Source organism: Muscardinus avellanarius, assembly GCF_963383645.1.
Source record: "Muscardinus avellanarius genome assembly, chromosome: 6".
Taxonomy (NCBI): Eukaryota; Metazoa; Chordata; class Mammalia; order Rodentia; family Gliridae; genus Muscardinus; species Muscardinus avellanarius.
This window is the reverse complement of record NC_137791.1, coordinates 78,820,282-78,835,550: the sequence shown is the minus strand read 5'-3', so window position 1 is coordinate 78,835,550 and position 15,269 is coordinate 78,820,282.

Here is a 15,269-nt window from a genome sequence, read left to right as displayed (position 1 = left end):
GAGGCTCCAGTACCGACCTTGCTGTGCAGTGGGCTCTGGTCTCTGCCACTGTGAGCAGGTTGTCTACAGATGTTCCCCTTTTCTTCCTTTTTTTTTTTTTTTTTGGTGGTACTGGGTTACCTGGACATGTTTTTACCTCTGGGATACACTCCCAGAGACCTAATATATATAATATATATTTTGGGGAAGATTTCTTTAAAAGATCAAGGTGGATTGAATCAGATCTCTGCCTCTCCCAAATCTGTCCCGCACCACTGCCGCTGCTACCACCATCTCAGTTCTCTTCCAAACACTTTTCCCACACAGCATGTTGTCCAGAATTCCTGAGCATGCGTGGTGATAGCATTCTAGCTTTGGGGAGATTTCTTCAAAAAATTAAGGTGGACTGGATCAGATCTCTGCCTCTCCCAAATACTGGCCTCTGCCGCTACCACCACCACCTCTACCACCATCTCAGTTCTCTCCTAAACACTTTTCCTACACAGCAAGTTGTCCAGAATTCCTGAGCATGTGCGGCTGTAGCAGCCTACCTGTAGGGCAATTTCTTCGAAAGTTCAAGGTGGATTGGATCGGATCTCTGCCTCTCCCAAATACTGGCCACTGCCACACCTGCTGCCACCACTGTCCTCCTGGTTCTCACCTGAGCACCTTCCTTACATGGTATGATGTCCACAATTCTTAAGCATGTGCGGCAGGAGCAGTCCCCCTTTGCAGAGATTTTTTTTCCCAAAAGTTCAAGGTGGATTGGATAAGATTTGTCTGCATCTCCTGAATCCTGGCTGTTGCTGCCGCCATCTTGGCCCCTGTCCAATATTTTTTAATGAGAGAAGACAGTACATGTGTTTTGAAGAGGTTGTGAGATTAAGCATTCAGGAACAATGAATTTTATCTCCTCTCCAAGAGTGGAGACCCACAGCCTCACCGCGTAGAGCAGGATTTGCTGTTCTGTGCACATCATGGCCCCCAGAGCAGCATAGAAGAGTGCGGTGGCCAGGTGCACTGAGTTCCCCAGGACTTGCGGCTCGGCTTCCCACCTGGTACTGCTGGGCTCCCTCCACCATGCCCAGATCATTTTTCTTACAAGGTATGTTATTAAGAGTTTCCCAGCATGCATGGCTAAAGCGATCTTTTCTTTAATCTTTTCTGGGATGTTCTTCCAAGAATCACTTTTCTTGCGTGGTGGGTGCCTCCCTGTCATTTTGCTTCTAATTCTGCCATTATCCACTCTCTCTCTTGTATTCTAGATAGGAAGTCACTGCTGGAAATGTCTCCTTAAGTTGTCCCAATCAAATATTAGACCAAAATCTGGTGTCCAGGGCTTCTCTGAGAAATGCATGTCCTTTTCGGCAGCCACCATCTTGCCAGTTCCCAGCTACTTTTTATATTTTAGATATTAGTCCTCTATCAGAGGGATAGCTGGCATAGACCTTCCCCATTTTTTAGGCTCTCTCTTTAGACTCTTGATGGCTTCTTTTGATGATCAGAAGCTTTTTATTTTAATGCTACTATATTTATTAATTTTTGTTTTAATTTCCTGAGCTTTAGGGATCTTATTGCAGAAGTTTCTTTCTATGCCTATTTGGAATGTTGAACTTATGCCCCTCCTCTAGTAATTTCAAAGTCACCGGTCTAATTTCCAAGTCTTTGATCCATCTTGAGTTGGCTCTTATATAGGGTGAAAGGTAAGGATTTAATTCCATTTTTCTACAAACAACCATTTTTTCCAACACAATTTATTGAAAAAACTGTCTTTTCTCCAATGCATGTATTTGGCACCTTTGTTGAAAATCAATTGTCTATAAGTGTGAGAATTCTGTTCTTTATCTTATTTTCTGTTCCATTGGTCTATGTGTCTATTTTTGTGCCAATACCATGCAATAGGCAAGAAAAGGATATCAAAGGAATTCAAATAAGAACTGAAATTATCTCTTTTTTGCAGATGGCATGATCCTATATTTAGAAGACCCAAAAACTCAACCAAAAGATTTCTAGAGCTGATTAACAAATTCAACAAAGTACTGGGATACAAAATCAATTAAAATGCACTAGATTTTCTATATGCCATGAATCATGAATCTATTGTGAAATAAATCCAGAAAACAATTTCATCCACAATAACCTTGAAAATAATAAAATACCTAGAAATAAATCTAACTGAGGTAAAAAAAATCTCCACAATTAAAATTACAAAACACTAAAGAAAGATATTAAAGATCTTGGAAGATGAAAATATTTTCCTTGCTCTTAGATAGGAAGAATAAAAATTATCAAAATGGCCATTCTACCAAAAGTGATCTATACAGTCAATGAAATCCCTATCAAAATACCAATGTCATTCCTCTCAGAGCTAGAAAAATCAGTCCTAAGTGTCATATGAAGAAACAAAAGACCCAGAATAGTCAAAAGAATTCTCAGCAATTAAACCATGAAGGAGGCATTATAATTCCTGACTTCAAATTATACTACAGATCTATAGTAAGCCTCCTTTTTAAATAAACATTTTGTTTTGGGATAGTTTGGGATTTACAAAAAGATGCAAAAGTTGTAGAGCTCCCAGAAATCTCACACTCATTTTTCTACATTGTTAACATAATAATGTACAACAGTTGTCATAACTACATTGGTGCACTTCTATTAACTCAAGTCCATGGTTTATTCAGATTGTCTTTGTATGTTTCGGAGGGGTTGTTTGTTTTGGTTTTGTTTGGTTTGGTACCGGGGATTGAACACAGGGGCATTCTACCTCCTAGCTACATTCCCAGCCCTTCTGATTTTTTCTTTGAAACAGAATCTTACTAAAACTGCTGAGACTCTCATGAAGTTACCAAGTCTGATCTCAATCTTGCGATCCTCCTGTCTCAGCCTTTCAAGTACTGAGATTACAGGCATGCGCCACCACACCTGGGTCAGATTTCCTTAGTTTTAATCTAATGTCTTTTCTGTTTTAACATTTCAGATAGGAAAACATTTTACATTATGTGATCATGTGTCATTAGGTTCCTCTTGTCTGTAACAGTTTCCTCAAGCTTTTTTTTGTTTTAGGTGACCTGGACAGTTGTGAGGAGTACTGGTCAGGTATTTGGGGAACATTCCACAATTGGTATTTGTCTGATGTTTTTCTCATTATTAAATTGGTTTTATGGGTTTGGGGGAAGAAGACCACATAGATAAAATTCCATTCTTATCACATCATGTACAGAGAATATAGTATCAACATTACTTATCACAGCCAATGTTAGCATCAATTACCTGACCCAAGTGGTGCTTGTCAAAATTCCCCAGTGAAGTGACTCCCCCTTTTTCCACAAGCTGTTCTCTGGAAAGAAGCTATCCTGTGGCCCACACTTACAGAACAGGGAGTCATGTACCACCTCCTGGAGGGGAAAGATCTGCATAAGTCATTTATAACTCTTCTCCATAGGAGTTTTATCTTATCTCTCTCGTTTATTTATTCAGTTGCTTTTATCAGTATAGATTCCTGGGTATGCATTTTATAGAGTTGCAATCCAATACTACTTTCCAATACTACTTAGTTATTGTTTGATTGTTTGTTTAAATTATTCCAGATTTGACCAAATATCGTTGGCTCCTGTGTCTCTTTTACATATCCCCATCGCTGCGGGTTTTGTTTGGTTTGGAGACTTTTTTAGTTTTTGGCATTACAAGATACTCCAAGATAATAGTATATATTCCCTGCCTCAGTCCTGGAATCTTGGGATGTGTGTGGTGGGGGAGGGGGGTTACTGGAGATGGAACCCATGGGGCCTTCTACCTCCGAGCTTCACCTTCAGATCTGTTTTATATTTTATTTGGAAACAGGGTCTCACTACATTGCTGAGAGCCTCACTAAGCTGCTGAGGCTAGCTTCAAACTTGGAATCCTCCTGTATCAGCCTCCCAAGTAGTGGGATTGCAAGCGTACGCCACCACGCCCAGCGTGGAATCTTTAATTTCTCCTGGAACCTTGTTTCTTTTAGTGGAGAATTCTGTTAGTAGAAACCAAGGTCTGGTGCTAAGTATACTCTCTGCCACTATGATGTTGCTTCAAGGACCTCTTAGCTCAGACATTAAAAAATACATGTGTGTGCACTAATCCATGTAGGCCACAGGTCTCTGAATATTTCCATATGTACTCACCTGGATCAATATTAATCTAAAAATGTTCAGACTGATCTAATCTATGGCCCAGCTCTAATCTATGGGTCATTCTAGTCTATTCTCCTGCATGACTAAGACCTTCTGTTCCAGTGATGAAACATCTGGCTCTTCACTGATTCAGAAAGTAATTTGCCTGCCTACTATGTGCTATGATTTCTTACTATTCATTTTCAGTAAAAGATGGATAGCAATAAAAACAGACAATTTTTACCCTGTTAGAATTTATTTTCCAATAATCAAAATAAATGTTTTCTAACTCAATGATACATTGTAGAAGATTATTTTTATATTTATCTAGTAGTGTTTTTAGCAAGAGAGTTGCTCAGAGTATCTACTCTGCCACATTATCAGAAATGATAATTATAAATTTTTCTAAAGTGAATTTCTCCATAAGAGGGGAGCAGGGTGGGATACAGAAGTAAATACACCACATGATGTGTGCCTGTATGTTTCCATCCACTTTGAAATTCACTATGATGTATAGTTAAAATGCATCGATGAAGTATAAAAAAATAAATTTCTTTTGAAGTTCATTTTATGAAATACTACCTGAGTTTTAAGATCAGCACTCCATATGTATGTAAATGGACTTACCTCCCATTATGATACATTAACTCTTGTACTTTATCTTTTCTCTATTCTATTTATGCAGCATTTCAATTGCTCTGTTGGAGACAGTCAAAGTGACTAAAACTGAAGTAATATTATAAGAACAAAATGACAAGAGATAGCCGGGTGTGGTGGCGCACATTTGTAATCCCCGTGCTTGGGAGGCGGAGACAGGTTCGAAGCCAGCCTCACTGGCTTAAGAGACCCTGTTTCCAAATTTAAAAAAAAATATAAAATAGGTCTTGGAGTATAGTCCAGAGGTAGAAGGGTTTCCAGGAACCCCAGTACCACCAAAAAAAAAAAAAAAATGACAAGAGGAAGACAGAATCTCTGTGTTAGGGAAATGGTGTGTAGTTTCATGCTTAAACAGGATAATAGAAAGGAAAAGTCTTTAAAGAATCTAATAAACTATGCCTTCACAGTTTATGAAATAGGGAAAGAACCACTAATTTCATTGATCTTGCCCTCTCTGTCTTTCTACACCTGGTTTTCTGCTCCCTTTAAGTGAGGAGGGGATGGAAGGGAATCGCTGGGTGAGAAGCAGAGACAGTGCCAGGAGCCCACAGTTCTCTGTGGAGATGCACCATGTGTGTAGCCTTTCCATTCTTCATGGGATAACTCTGTCTCCTTGCCTGGGGGTAAGGGCTTCCTCTGGCTGGTTATCTACATAATGCTTGTGTATCATCTGGCAGAGTCCACACCTCAATGCTTTACTGAAGCCCATCAAACTCACCGGTATCAATACCACTACCCTTTTACCTTACAAGACACACAAAGGCAAACAAAGGGCAGTGCCCTTGATTCTCAAATGAAGACCAGAAAAGCAGGAATAAAATCCCAGCCTCAGTGTCTGGGTGGATCTGGATATGTGCTTGTATGTGTTACATGTATATATTACTCATGCATGTGCACACAAGCACACATGCATATACATATATGCCATGTTCATTAGACATCTAATAAAGATGGATACCATCTAAGGATATCTATTTTATATTGTTTTAAGCAAGAAAACTTCAAAACAATATTGCAGCCATATGTTATTTGGCTGAGGGTGGGGACAGACCTGGATAATGCAAAGTAGTGTTCTTTCTACACTACACTCTGAGCCCACCAGGGAACAGCTGTAGTTAAAAAATCCTTTAGCAAGCACATCCGAACATGGGCAGAAATCCACACCCTTTAGAAATGCATTTAACTAAATTACTTATAATTATAGTCTTTAGGTCTAGTCTTATGCTAGACTATGCACCAAACCTTTTAAGGAGTAGGAAGGCTTCTGGCAACGATAAGACCCACCACATCAGATGCCTGGATTCAGGCAGCAATCCTGGCCACGGGGCCAGGGGCAGCCAATTAAAATGGACTCTCCTAAGAAAGGGACTTTTGCAGGAGAGATGTGAAACTTCATGTTAAATAAAAGCCAACCTGCTGCTCTCTCTACTTTTGCTAACCATGGGCTAAAAATACCAAGTGAACATCAACAAACCCACACACCTCATCCATCTCTGTCCTCAGAGGAATGCCAGCAGATCTGCATCCTCTCCAGGGAAATGTCCGACCAGAGAAGGGAGAGCTCTGGGGAGAAGCCAAAAAATCAGCTCTGCACAAAGATCTTCTAACGGGAAAAGATTTCATCAACAATTTTCTCTTTTTCAGTGTTATTTTTAATACATAGATGTTTAAATTCACATAGAGTAATTGTACCTATGTATGGGTGACATTTCTTTTCTTTTCTTTTTGTTTTTTGAGGAACTGGGATGGAACCCAGGGGCATTCAACCTCTGAGCTACACCCCAGCCCCATTTTTTATTCTTTATTTTGAAACAGCATCTCACTGAGTTGTAGAGGGCCTCACTAAGTAGCTGAGGCTGTCCTCGAACCACGATCCTTATCTCAGCCTCCCAAATGCTGAGATTACAAGCATGCATCACCACGCCCAGCTGACAGTGTGGTATTTCAATACATGTAAGGATTAGATCAGAGTCCCTTGCATATATATCATCTCAGACAAATATCATTTCTTTATTCACCAACAATTTGTAAATGCCTTTTAAATAATTAGTCTATTAATGCTCATAAAATATGAGTATTTGAAAAGCAATCTCTGTAATGGCTCTCTGTCAATAACAGATGGAATTTTGTAGGAGGTTTCAGAAGTATTTTATATCCTAGAGCTCACAGCCCACCAGGTGAAGTGGTTACTTTTCCAGTACTCAGGTACACATGGTGAAGAGGTGTTCCTGTTACTCAATAAATCATGGTGAAGGATCTAGGGGACTGAAAAGACATGCAGTGGAAAAACCACTTCTCATCATTCTCTTCATGCTTATGAACTGTTTACCACATGCAATTTGCACTCTTTCAGTGACTGTGTATGTTCTTTTCTGCTCAAGAAAGGATATAGATAATAGGTGATAGGTAGATAGATGATAGATACATACATAGATACATAGATAGATGATATATATATTATATATATATATATATATATATATATATATAGAGAGAGAGAGAGAGAGAGAGAGAGAGAGATGATAGTACTACAAAATAAACATAACAATAGACACATCTCCACAATGTAATCACAGAGCAGAGGTATAATTAATTCTGCCGTGGATGGAACTTGGAGAGGAAGTGAGCTACGGTTTGAATAAGTGTCCCTCAAAAGGCTCCTGTGTTAAAGGCTTGGTCCCTAGGATAAAGCTATCATGAGGTAGTGAAAACTTTAGGAAGTGGGGCCTTGTGGAAGGTGTTTATGTCTCTGAAGCCCTTTCTTCAAAGAGGAGTATGGGATCTTCATTCTAGAAATCTAGGCCTTCATACTTCAACCTAGAAAATGAGAGTTGTTAGCTTGTCATGGCCCAGTTTACCTGAACATTGTTGTTCAGGAACATTCCTTCAATTAAGCTAAATGTGGATGTTAATCACTACTCCTGTATTTTACTTACAGTTGTGTCCTAAGTGCCAGGCATGGATATGACTGCCAAGCACTGCACCCTGTGAGGGTTGTAGGTTTTTAAATATTCAAAGAGAATTTTGTCCAAATAATATACTAGAAATGTTCAGGTTATAGCAGGTGAAGTTCTCTTTCATAAGAAAAACACCACTAACTGCAGTGCTGGGGCAGGTGTGCAGAAGAGGAAGAAGCACAGAACCAGAGAAACAAGGAAATGGAAACAGACCAGGCAGGGGCTAATGAAGCTGATGAAGTTAAGGCCATGGGGCATCTCATTTGCATGATCCCCTCCTAGGTCCCTGTATCTAATTTTATATTTATATTTTTACATTGCTTGCCTTTAAAAATGCACCCCACCTTTCCATGTGAGACTTTTTTCTCCATCATCTAACCCTCTATATGTTGAAGACAATTTATCTTTTGGTTTATGAGGCACTGGGACATGAGCTACATTCAGACAGAAGACGGCAGGGGTCCTAACTCCAAGCTGGATGTGATAATTCGATGAGAATTTGGCGTGGTTTCCCCTGAAAAAGGGCAGAGTGATGAGAAAGTGTCTCTGTGGATGTCAAGCAGTCATAGGAATAGATTGAAGTCAATATTTTGGTTTCTTTCTCTAAAGCCTCTTCCTTCTACTCATTTTCTTGATCTCTGTCACAGGTGCTGGAAAGCTAGAATACCCAGCTTCTCTGATGTGCTTGTAGCTCAGGGTAAACAAACAACTCAGAGCTGGCCAGTGAGGCTTCAGTAAATTATTGATGCACCTTCCAAGAAATAGAATTATTCTTTAGAATTAATTATTCTTTAAGATGCAGACTTGGCTGTCATACCAGCTTCCTTGCTGATTCCTTTCTTTTTCTTCTTGTCTATATATACTAAGTGCTCAATACCTGAAAGTATAGCGGTCATTTTGCAATAGTGAAGATAAAATTTAAGAATGACAGAACAAGAAGACAGAAGGAGCCCCTATGATGTCATTGAACAAATGCTCAGATATGTGTGTGTGTGTGTGTGTGTGTGTTTATATATATATATATATATATATATTTATATATATATATATATATATATATATATATATATATATTCTTCTTTTGAAGAATTAACTACTATCTGGTGAAACTACCATGACTAAATCTACTGCCATTTAGATCAGAGTTAATTCTTAACTGATATGATTACATGCTTTGTATCCACTAAAACATGTGTTATAAGAAAGGAGGGTATATATTGAAGTGTACTAATAGATTTCAATGAAAAATAAGTCTTGGAGCTGGGCATGGTGCCACATGCTTGTAATCCCAGTACTTGGGAGACTGAGACAGGAGGATTTCAGGTTTGCAGTCAGCCTCAGCTACTTAGGGAGGCCCTCCACAATTTAAGGAGATGCTGTTTCAATTAAAGAATAAAAAAAAAAAAAAAAACTAAGGCTGGCAGTGTAGCTCAGAGGTAGAATGTCCCTGGGCTCAATCCCTAGTACCAAAAATCAATCTGGACTCAGTGATTTGGAAACACCAACTTAAACCAGATTAAATAGCTTACTTTATTTAAGTAAGCATTTCTAAAACTTATTATTCATCCCAATGCACTAGTTTTAATAGAATAAACGTTGGGAAATTCTAGTGTAGAAAATATCAATAATATAGGCCGGGCGTGGTGGCGCACACTTGTAATCCCCGTGCGTGGGAGGTGGAGACAGGAGAATCGCGCTGGTTGGGAGCCAAGCCTCCCTGGCTTAAGAGACCTTGTTTCCACATAAAAAAGTTTAAAAAATAGGTCTGGGAGTGTAGCCCGTGGGAGTGTATCCCAGAGGTAGAAGGGCTTCCAGGAACCCCAGTACCACCAAAAAAAAAGAAAGAAAATATCAATAATATAGAAAATAGTTAATATTTTTAAGTAAAAAGACAAGTAGTTCTGCACAGTATGAATTTGGTTATTAAGGCTATGAGTCATGAATATTTTAATGTATTTTTATTGGTTTATTATAGTCAAACATCTCAATGACATTCAAGATTTGTCAGGATATACAAGCACACATCATCCAATTAGCCTTTATCAAGTCCCCATCCCATTTTCTCCCCTTCCCTAGATCCCATGATTGATTCAGTGATTGACTTTGATATATTTGAGTACATCATGTGCTTTAAAGAGATTCCATCTTCCCCTATCCCATCCCCTCTGATAGGTCACCTTAATTGCTCCTCCATAGGGCCCTTTCTTCAGCTAGATTTCCTCTTATTACCCATTTCTTCCTAGTTTTTACATATTAGGGAAAGCATCTGATTTTTTTTTCTGGGATATTTCTCTGTGGATGCCACATTGCAGGCTCCCATCCCACTCTCGAAGGCCCCATCTCCACTGCGACCGCGGCTGCCTCCATCTTGCCTGATTCGTCATGAATATTTCTATCTATCTATTTATCTTGCTTTCCTATACTCTCTAAATGAAAATATCACTACTACACATCATTTATGTAATCAGAAAAAATTCAATTAATATGCCAGGTGCGGTGGCGCACACTTGTAATCCCCGCGCTTGGGAGGTGGAGACAGTAGGATTAAACAGGTTTGAAGCCAGCCTTGCTGGCTTAAGAGACCATGTTTTCAAATGAAAATATAAAAAATAGGTCTGGGAGTGTAGCCCAGAAGGAGAAGGGTTTCCAGGAATCCCAGTACCACCCCCAAAAATTTAATTAATAATAGGATTGCACTTGTCTGGGTGAAATGAATCAAAAGTGTCTTAAGCGCTTCTGCACTGTATTAAATAATAGAATTGTATTTCTATAACTTACCTGCCTAGATAGCATGACTATTCTAAGACCACCTCACAATTTAACCTGCTACCTGAACACATGTCCAGCTGGGGAGGTAGGCATACAAGGAAGAAGGGGGACAGGTCCTCAGGTTCCTGAGAAAGTGAGAACCCTCAGCTTAGACCATGTGGAGGCATCAGTGGAGGGTTTTGAGCAAAGACAGAAGCTCTTCCATTAAGTATATTCTGAAGAAAGTCTTCATGTACGCTCTAATGAAACAAGCTCTTAGTGAGCGTGGGCTCTTTTGGCTCTGTCAAAATGGTAAAAGTAATAATAATAATAATAATAATAATAAGAAGAAGAAGAAGAAGAAGAAGAAGAAGAAGAAGAAGAAGAAGAAGAAGAAGCCAGGCACAGTAGTTCATGCCTGTAATCCCAGTACTTGGAGAGCTGAGATAGGAGAATTGCAGATTTGAGGATAGCTTCAGTAATTTAGCAAAGCCTTCTGCAACTTAATGAGACCTTGTTTCTAAACCAAGAAAATTAAAAAGTGATGGGGGTATAGCTCAGAAGTAATATGTCCCTGGGTTCAATCCCCAATAGCACCAAAAGAAAATAACAATAATTAAACCACCACTTTATTATTTCTTCTATGTGTGTCTAAGTGACGATATATAGTTGAAATGTGGTCAGAAAATATTTTGCCATAAAAATATCAATTATTTATTGTAATTTACTTGGGAAATTATTGGTTTTCCAATTTTCTTTAGCAAATATAAAAGAAAATACAAAAGTTGATTATTAAATTGTTTTCTTTAAAACTTTTTATTGAAAATTTAAATGGAAATCTTATGAGAATTAGATGAAAATAGTGTATGGCTATTAATTTCCTGCTTTTGATATTGTGATTATGTAGGAAATGTCTTTTTTATATGAAATACATACTAAAATATTTGGGGTTGATGGGACATCCATTTAAAAACTTTTTCTTAAATGATTGAGAAAAATATTTCTCTGTATTTTCTTTGCAACCTTATATAAGATTGTGATGACTTGAAAATAAGTATTTTAATGCATTGGCTTTTAATTTCTTGTGCCTTTTGGGTCTTGTTGAGAAAGTTTTGTGTGTGTGTGTGTGGTGGTGGTACTAAGGTTCCTGGAAGCCCTTCTACCTCCGGGCTACACTCCCAGACCTACTTTTTTATATTTTTATTTGGAAACAGGGTCTCTTAAGCCAGCGAGGCTGTATTTGAACCTGCGCCATCCTCCTGTCTCTGCCTCTCAAGAGCGGGGATTACAAGTGTGCGCCACCATGCCCAGCGATTGTGAGAAAGTTTTTATCTGTGTGTTGCAGTGTTGAACCTATGCCTTCTTCAAGGAGCCTCAAGGTCTCTGGTCTAATTTCCAAGTCTTTGATCCATCTTGAATTGACTCTTGTGCAGGGTGAGAAAGTGGGGTTTATTTCCATTTTTCTGCAGCTGGTTAACCAATTTTGGCAACACCATTTGTTGAACAGGTTATGTTTATTCTGGTTATGTTTTTGGCCCATTTATCAAAAATCAATTGGCTGTAAGTGTGTGAATTTGTTTTTGAGTCTTCTATTCTGCTCCATTGGTCTATGTATCTGTTTTTGTGTCAGTACCATGCTGTTTTTTTTTTTATTACTATGGATTTATAGTATAGTTTAAAGTCAGGTGTTGTGATTCCTCCTGCATGGTTTTTGTTGCCAAGAACTACTTTGCTCAATATCATTGGCAATCAGAGAGATGCAAATCAAAACTACCCTGAGATTTCACCTAACTCCAACTAGAATGGCAATCATTCAAAACACAAACAACAACAGATGCTGGCAAGGATGTGAAGAAGTGGGAACTCTAAGACATTGTTGGTGGGATTGCAAATTAGTGCAACCACTTTGGAAAACTGTATGGAGGATCCTCAGAAGAATGAGAACAAACTTATCATATGATTCAGGAATACTACTTCCAGGGATCTACCCAAAAGAATGAAAACCAGACCATACCCAAAAGAATGAATACCAGACCATCAAACTAATGCATGCATATCTATGTTCATAGCTGCACAATTAACAATTGCCAAAATATGGAACCAGCCAAAATGTCCATCAACAGATGAATGGATTATAAAACTATGGGATATGTACACAATAGAATTTTACTCAACCATAAAGAAAAACACAATTACATTATTTACAGGAAAATGGATAGAACTGAAGAACCTTATGCTAAGTGAGATTAGTCAGTCATAAAAAATAAGAAATTGGATGCTCTCTGTAATATGTGAAAGCTAGAGAGAAAATGGGTCATAGGAGGAACTCTAGATGAAGAAGGAGATACTAAAGATGAGCAAATAAGGTAACCTGTGGGAATGGGAGGGGGGAAGAGGGAAATTCTCTAATGTTCATGATGTACATTAGCAAAAATATCAATGTCAATCATTAAGCCAAAGATGAGAAGGAGGGAGGGAGGGAAATGAGGCAAGAATTGGGTGCCTCCACCATCTTGTACTCCATTAAGATGTATGACTACAATGCACCAATAAAAAATTTTAAAAAGAAAATAAATATTTTAAAGAAAGTCAGTGTTTAAGAAAACACTGAATGGTACTCTTCACCTCCTCCTTTAATTCTGTCCCAGGTCACTGAGAAATATCAGTTATCTACATCTGAGCCAACAGCAAATTAATTTGTTAACCACTATGTTAAGTCACATTGATGTAGAAAAAAAAAGTGTTCCTTCAATATAGCTGGTTCTTATGAGCAGCCACTGAAAGCGAGTTTCACAAACGGGAATTTGTGTGCTCAATAAATAAATAAATAAATAAAAGTAACGATCACTATTGCAGAGAGCTGTCCATTTTCTAAGGTCTTTCCCACAGCTTGCCTCGTTTTGTTCTCATCTGACTGGAAGGCAACTAGGAGGAGCTGAGGAGAGCTAGGCTAGGCATAACAGGGGCTGCAATTCTAGCTCCACAAATTCTAGATCTGTGCCTTGGGAACATTACCCACACTCTCTTCCTCTGCTTTATCTGAATCTCCTCAATAATGCATTTACTACTTACAAAATTATATTTCCTATTGCAAAGATTTAACAAGGTATCATCCAGCAAGTCAAGGTGTAAATCACAATCAGGGATCATTCATTTACTCAATTCAGTTACCATGTACTTGGTAAGTGCCAAGCACTGTTCTAGGCATTGAGACACAGCCATGCCCTATAAGTATGGTCCATGCTCTCTCTCTCTCTCTCTCTCTCTCTCTCTCTCTCTCTCTCTCTCTCTCTCTCTCTCTCTCTCTCTTTCTCTCAAGGATTACTAGAATTTTTTCCATATGATAACATGTCATAAGAATACTGCTTCTGACCAATTATTTTTATGTTCCTTTAACTCAAAGATTACACTCCCATTTAAAATTCTACTAGGGTAATTATTCCCAACTATAATTAAGGAGATAAGAAGAGAGAAATGGAAGTGCTATGATCACAAATAGGCAGACAGCATGAAAATTAAATCACCAGGACCCAGGTGAAAAACAAGAAGAGAGAATGCAGTGACTCCAGCTCTGACACTTCCCCCACGGCCTGCTGAGACAGTCCTGTACTGTTCACAAATGTAAACTGTTCGTTTTACTGCCATTTACTTTGAACACTTACATCATCAAAGTTTTATCACCTGGTTAATGCTTCAGAACTGTTTGACAGTAAGATTTTCATGACTTAAGAGGGGAACTCTGGAATTAGAAAGACTTATTCATGTTCCTGTATCTGTCTATTTGTGCTGTAAATGATTTCTCAAGTCTGCATTTACATCCCAATCTGATATTGTGCTCAGAGAATTCTCAGATGCCGTCTATATTTGGTAGAACTGCATCAGACACCAAAATATGCACAATTAATTTTGAAAGAACATGCCATGCTTTACATGTAATTATAGCTCCCGATTCCCTTTACATTTTTCCTCCACAGGGGGGAAAAAAAACTGCTTCCAAGATATAGATGGCACATGTCATCTGGCCTCAGACCAAATATTACCTGAGGGTCTGTGGCTTCCTAGAAAGAAGGGGCATCAGTCACAGCTGGTTCAGAGGCCAATGAACCCAGCCTTCCAGAGAAAAGGAGGGGTAGACGTGGGATTCTCTTTCTTTCTTCCTTCCCTAGTTTCTCTCCATCCTCAAGAAGCATAAGGGCACATGAAGCAGGTGTTGAGTGGACATTCCACATTTAATAAAGTGTCTAAAGACTAATGACTTTCAAATGTCATTCTTCCCTATTGACTTTAGACTGCTTCTCCCTGGGAGGTGAAGTCACAGGAAGCATTGGCCCACAGGGTGGGAGTTCCAGCTGGTCCTCACAGTAGATCACATGCCTTGTCCCTTGTTCCTTGTGCTACAGGATCTTGACCATGCAGGTAAAAACATTCCTAAGGGGATAGAGCCACAAGATAAAGGATTCTGGTTCATTGTTCATTGTATGACATCAAAACAAATTCATTAAGGCCAGGTGTGGTGGCACACACTTGTAATCCCCATGCTTGGGAGGCGGAGACAGGTAGATCGCGCAGGTTCTAAGCCAACCTCACTGGCTTAAGAGACTCTTGTTTCCAAATTTAAAAAAATATAAAATAGTTCTGGGTATGTAGCCCAAAGATAGAGGGGTTTCCAGGAACCCCAGTACCACCAAAGGAACAAAAAAACCCAAAGTCACTACATTTGGGCTGTTACTTGATTGAAAAAAAACAACACAGGGACTTCCAGGAAGATGGCGACCAAGAAAAG